Below are 6,000 nucleotides of genomic sequence, written 5' to 3' on the forward strand. Positions count from 1 at the left end.
GGCGTTGTCCTCAGCAGTTCCAATACATTTCTGTGAACATAATCATGTTGTTTGGTCGTGAGTCATGTGAGCTCCAAAAATATGGATTGATTATGAAAGCTTGGATTTCAGTGCATATCACTCATCAAAAGCATGCTTTAGTTTGGTGAACTATTTGGTTTTCAACATGTACAGGTTTCCTGTTTGTTCATGATGGCCAGGAGAAAAATCGTTTTCTCAGCAAATTTTCCGGTGCATGCTTTAAAACCTTTTTTTAAATGAATTGCTTGGTTTGATGCCAATCTCCAGCCGTCAGTGATAGGCACTTACCAGGGGATGTAGCTCAGTGGTAGAGCGCATGCTTTGCATGTATGAGGTCCTGGGTTCAATCCCCAGCATCTCCAAGCTACTTCTTTATAATGCATAAATTGTCTATAAGTTTTAGATGCGCATATTCTTGTTGTATGGTTGTGAGTCATGTGAGCTCCAAAATATGGATTGATTTTGAATGTCAGTGCATGCATATTTACTTTAGTTTTGGTGAGTTGGTATGTTGAATGACACACTCAAGCTCTTAAATGGCATGATGGCCAAGTGGCAAGGCGAGGTATTGTAAACTGAAGATCATGGGTTCAATTCCCATTCATGCCTGCTTGTTGTATCTTTGCTCACGTTCATCTTGTCCAGTTCAATAAAATTTCTATTCAACTTGAAGCAGCTTCTTGATTTGCCTTTGTGTTTTTCAGGCAAAGCTCAAATTGGAGGAATGTGTCTTTGGGATGTTTAATAATAGATTTAATTTGCAAGCGTGGTCCTGGTCTGAATCCCTTACACTTCAACAGGTCAAGCTGGGGATGTAGCTCAGTGGTAGAGCGCATGCTTTGCATGTATGAGGTCCTGGGTTCAATCCCCAGCGTCTCCAAGCGACTTCTTTATGATGCATAAAATGTCTATAAGTTTTAGGTGCGCGCATATTCTTGTTGTATGGTCATCAGTCATGTGACCTCCAAAAATATGGATTGATTATGAAACTTGAATGTCAGTGCATATTGCAACAAAAGCATGCTCTATTTTAAAGTGAGTTGATATGTTGAATGACACTCTCAAGCTCTCTTAAATGGCATGATGGCCAAGTGGCAAGGCGTCAGTCTAAACTGAAGATCATGGGTTCAATCCCCATTCATGCCTGTTTGGTGAGTCATTCTTCTTTGCTTACTTTCATCCTGTGCAGTTAAATTAAATTTCTGTTCAACTTGAAGCAGCTTCTTGATTTGCCTTTGTGTTCTTCAGGCAAAGCTCAAATCGCAGGGATTTGTTTTGGGATGTTTAAATATGGTTTGTAATCTGCAAGTGTGAGGTCCTGGGCTGAATGCCTTACACTTCAACAGATGCAGCTGGGGATGTAGCTCAGTGGTAGAGCGCATGCTTTGCATGTATGAGGTCCTGGGTTCAATCCCCAGCATCTCCAAGCTACTTCTTTATAATGCATAAAATGTCTATAAGTTTTAGATGCGCATATTCTTGTTGTATGGTTGTGAGTCATGTGAGCTCCAAAATATGGATTGATTTTGAATGTCAGTGCATAGAAAATCGTTTTTCTCAGCAAATTTTCCGGTGCATGCTTTAAAAACTTTTTTTTTTTTTAAATGAGTTGCTTGGTTTGATGCCAATCTCCAGCCGTCAGTTGTAGGAGCCTGGGATGTAGCTCAGTGGTAGGCGCATGCTCACTTTTATCCTGTCACAATTGTTTTCTGTTCAACTTGAAGCAGCTTCTTGATTTGCCTTTGTGTTCTTCAGGCAAAGCTCAAATCGCAGTGGTTGTGTTTGGGATGTTAATTTTGGTTTGTAATCTGCAAGCGTGTCCTGGGCTGAATGCCTTACACTTCAATGGATGCAGCTGGGGATGTAGCTCAGTGGTGAGCGCATGTTTTGCATGTATGAGGTCCTGGGTTTCCCAGCATCTCCAGGTTGTTTCTTTAAGACATAATTTGCAACCTCCTATGTTTCTGCTTGTTGTAACCTATCTCACTACAGCCCATATTACCGAGATACATATCAAGTTGAGATAAAACACCAAGTGAGACCTTCAACATTCTTTATAATGCATAAAATGTCTATAAATTTTAGGTCTGCATATTCTTGTTGTATGGTTGTAGTCATGTGAGCTCCTATGGATTGATTTTGAATGTCAGTGCATAGAAAATCGTTTTCTCAACAAATTTTCGGTGCATGCTTTAAAAACTTTTTTTTTTTTTTAAATGAGTTGCTTGGTTTGATGCCAATCTCCAACGTCAGTTGTATAGCTTACCTGGGGATGTAGCTCAGTGGTAGGCGCATGCTTTATGTATGAGGTCCTGGGTTCAATCTGCATCTCCAAGCTACTTCTTTATAATGCATAAAATGTCTATAAGTTTTAGATGCGCATATTCTTGTTGTATGGTTGTGAGTCATGTGAGCTCCAAAAATATGGATTGATTTTGAATGTCAGTGCATATTATGCAACACTTTAGTTTTTGGTGAGTTGGTATGTTGAATGACACACTCAAGCTCTCTTAAATGGCATGATGGCCAAGTGGCAAGGCGTAGGTATTGTAAACTGAAGATCATGGGTTCAATTCCCATTCATGCCTGCTTGTTGTATCTTTGCTCACTTTCATCTTGTCCAGTTCAATAAAATTTCTGTTCAACTTGAAGCAGCTTCTTGATTTGCCTTTGTGTTCTTCAGGCAAAGCTCAAATCGCAGGATTTGTGTTTTGGGATGTTTAATATGGTTTGTAATCTGCAAGCGTGAGGTCCTGGGCTGAATGCCTTACACTTCAACAGTCAGCTGGGGATGTAGCTCAGTGGTAGAGCGCATGCTTTGCATGTATGAGGTCCTGGGTTCAATCTCAGCATCTCCAGGTTGTTTCTTTATAATGCATAAAATGTCTATAAGTTTTAGGTGCATATTCTTGTTGTATGGTTGTGAGTCATGTGAGCTCCAAAATATGGATTGATTTTGAATGTCAGTGCATATTACGCAACACTTTAGTTTTGGTGAGTTGGTATGTTGAATGACACACTCAAGCTCGCTTAAATGGCATGATGGCCAAGTGGCAAGGTGTAGGTATTGTAAACTGAAGATCGTGGGTGCAATTCCCTTTCATGCCTGCTTGTTGTATCTTTGCTCACTTTCATCTTGTCCAGTTCAATAAAATTTCTATTCAACTTGAAGCAGCTTCTTGATTTGCCTTGTGTTTTTCAGGCAAAGCTCAAATTGAGGGAATGTGTCTTTGGGATGTTTAATAATAGATTTAATTTGCAAGCGTATGGTCCTGGTCTGAATCCCTTACACTTCAACAGGTCAAGCTGGGGATGTAGCTCAGCGGTAGAGCGCATGCTTTGCATGTATGAGGTCCTGGGTTCAATCCCCAGCCTCCAAGCGACTTCTTTATGATGCATAAAATGTCTATAAGTTTTAGGTGAAGATATTCTTGTTGTATGGTCATCAGTCATGTGACCTCCAAAAATATGGATTGATTATGAAACTTGAATGTCAGTGCATATTGCAACAAAAGCATGCTCTATTTTAAAGTGAGTTGATATGTTGAATGACACTCTCAAGCTCTCTTAAATGGCATGATGGCCAAGTGGCAAGGCGTCAGTCTCAGAACTGAAAATCATGGGTTCAATCTCATTCATGCCTGTTTGGTGAGTCATTCTTCTTGCTTACTTTCATCCTGTGCAGTTAAATTAAATTTCTGTTCAACTTGAAGCAGCTTCTTGATTTGCCTTTGTGTTCTTCAGGCAAAGCTCAAATCGCAGGGGCTTTGTTTTTTGGGATGTTTAAATATGGTTTGTAATCTGCAAGTGTGAGGTCCTGGGCTGAATGCCTTACACTTCAACAGATGCAGCTGGGGATGTAGCTCAGTGGTAGAGCGCATGCTTTGCATGTATGAGGTCCTGGGTTCAATCCCCAGCATCTCCAAACTACTTCTTTATAATGCATAAAATGTCTATAAGTTTTAGATGCGCGCATATTCTTGTTGTATGGTTGTGAGTCATGTGAGCTCTAAAAATATGGATTGATTTTGAATGTCAGTGCATAGAAAAATCGTTTTTCTCAGCAAATTTTCCGGGTGCATGCTTTAAAAAACTTTTTTTTTTTTTTTAAATGAGTTGCTTGGTTTGATGCCAATCTCCAGCCGTCAGTTGTAGGAGCTTACCTGGGGATGTAGCTCAGTGGTAGAGCGCATGCTCACTTTTATCCTGTGCAGTTCAATTACATTTCTGTTCAACTTGAAGCAGCTTCTTGATTTGCCTTTGTGTTCTTCAGGCAAAGCTCAAATCGCAGTGGATTTGTGTTTTGGGATGTTTAATTTTGGTTTGTAATCTGCAAGCGTGAGGTCCTGGGCTGAATGCCTTACACTTCAATGGATGCAGCTGGGGATGTAGCTCAGTGGTAGAGCGCATGTTTTGCATGTATGAGGTCCTGGGTTCAAGCCCCAGCATCTCCAGGTTGTTTCTTTAAAGACATAATTTAGGCAACCTCCTAAATGTTTCTGCTTCCAGTTGTAACCTATCTCACTACAGCCCATATTACCCGAGATACATATCAAGTTGAGATAAAACAACCAAGTGAGACCTTCCAACATTCTTTATAATGCATAAAATGTCTATAAGTTTTAGATGCGCGCATATTCTTGTTGTATGGTTGTGAGTCATGTGAGCTCCAAAAATATGGATTGATTTTGAATGTCAGTGCATAGAAAAATCGTTTTTCTCAGCAAATTTTCCGGGTGCATGCTTTAAAAAACTTTTTTTTTTTTTTTAAATGAGTTGCTTGGTTTGATGCCAATCTCCAGCCGTCAGTTGTAGTAGCTTACCTGGGGATGTAGCTCAGTGGTAGAGCGCATGCTTTGCATGTATGAGGTCCTGGGTTCAATCTCAGCATCTCCAAGCTACTTTTTATAATGCATAAAATGTCTATAAGTTTTAGATGCTGCATATTCTTGTTGTATGGTTGTGAGTCATGTGAGCTCCAAAAATATGCACCATTGATCACACTATACTGCTTGCTAGACTTGAGAACGTTGTTGAAATAAAGGAACAGCTCTCTCTTGGCTCAGGTCTTATTTGACTGATCGATATCAGTTTGTTGAAGTAAATGGTGAGTTCTCCACACTCTCTGAGGTAAAGTTTGGTGTTCCTCAAGGATCTGTCTTAGGCCCACTGCTTTTCTCTTTATATATGCTGCCTCTTGGTAAAATTATTCATAAACATGGTATTCGCTTCCATTGCTATGCTGATGATACACAGCTGTATATTTCAGCAAAGCCAGATGAGAGAGATCAGCTTAACATTGTTGAGGAGTGTGTAAAGGACATTAGACAGTGGATGCTCGATAACTTTCTTCTGCTCAACTCAGATGAGATGGAAGTACTTTTACTAGGACCAAATGCAGCTGAGAGCAAACTTTCCAATTACGTAGCATCTCTGGATGGTGTTTCTGTTTCAGCATGTACGGCTTCCAAAGACCTTGGTGTTATTATTGACCCTAGTCTTTTCTTTGAGGCTCACGTGAAAAATATCACCAGGATCGCCTTCTTTCACCTTAGAAATATTGCTAAAATTAGAAAAATGATGTCGTTACAGGATGCAGAAAAACTAGTTCATGCTTTTGTAACATATAGATTAGACTACTGTAACGTTTTACTGTCTGGGAGTTTGAGTAAGTGCATAAATAAGCTTCAGTTAGTTCAGAATGCAGCAGCAAGAGTCCTCACTGGATCTAGAAAATATGAGCACATCACCCTGTTTTAATCATCTACACTGCTCCCAATCAAATCTCGCATTGATTATAAAATGCTACTACTGACGATAAAGCACTTAACGGTCTCGCACCAGTATAATCCTCCACGCCTACTTAGATCAAAGGGTGCTGGCTATCTGTTGGTTCCTCAAATAATAAAGACTACAGCAGGGGGCAGATCTTTCTCTTCTAAAGCCCCACAGTTATGGAACAACCTTCCAATCAGTGTG

At 40.0% G+C, this 6,000-nt stretch overlaps 8 non-coding genes across 8 annotated transcripts; all 8 read left to right on the forward strand.

Moving 5' to 3' along the window:
- Positions 1 to 311: 311 nt before the first annotated feature.
- trnaa-ugc lies at positions 312 to 383 on the forward strand. Its single transcript has one exon. It is a non-coding gene; the product is annotated as a tRNA-Ala (tRNA).
- Positions 384 to 829: 446 nt separating this feature from the next.
- Positions 830 to 901, forward strand: trnaa-ugc. Its single transcript has one exon. It is a non-coding gene; the product is annotated as a tRNA-Ala (tRNA).
- A 474-nt stretch (positions 902 to 1,375) lies between these two features.
- On the forward strand, positions 1,376 to 1,447 carry trnaa-ugc. Its single transcript has one exon. It is a non-coding gene; the product is annotated as a tRNA-Ala (tRNA).
- Positions 1,448 to 2,808: 1,361 nt separating this feature from the next.
- trnaa-ugc lies at positions 2,809 to 2,879 on the forward strand. The gene has a single exon. It is a non-coding gene; the product is annotated as a tRNA-Ala (tRNA).
- A 449-nt stretch (positions 2,880 to 3,328) lies between these two features.
- trnaa-ugc lies at positions 3,329 to 3,400 on the forward strand. Its single transcript has one exon. It is a non-coding gene; the product is annotated as a tRNA-Ala (tRNA).
- Positions 3,401 to 3,874: 474 nt separating this feature from the next.
- trnaa-ugc lies at positions 3,875 to 3,946 on the forward strand. Its single transcript has one exon. It is a non-coding gene; the product is annotated as a tRNA-Ala (tRNA).
- Positions 3,947 to 4,403: 457 nt separating this feature from the next.
- Positions 4,404 to 4,475, forward strand: trnaa-ugc. The gene has a single exon. It is a non-coding gene; the product is annotated as a tRNA-Ala (tRNA).
- A 371-nt stretch (positions 4,476 to 4,846) lies between these two features.
- On the forward strand, positions 4,847 to 4,917 carry trnaa-ugc. Its single transcript has one exon. It is a non-coding gene; the product is annotated as a tRNA-Ala (tRNA).
- Positions 4,918 to 6,000: the final 1,083 nt, after the last annotated feature.

Source organism: Silurus meridionalis, chromosome 17 (assembly GCF_014805685.1).
Source record: "Silurus meridionalis isolate SWU-2019-XX chromosome 17, ASM1480568v1, whole genome shotgun sequence".
NCBI lineage: Eukaryota > Metazoa > Chordata > Actinopteri > Siluriformes > Siluridae > Silurus > Silurus meridionalis.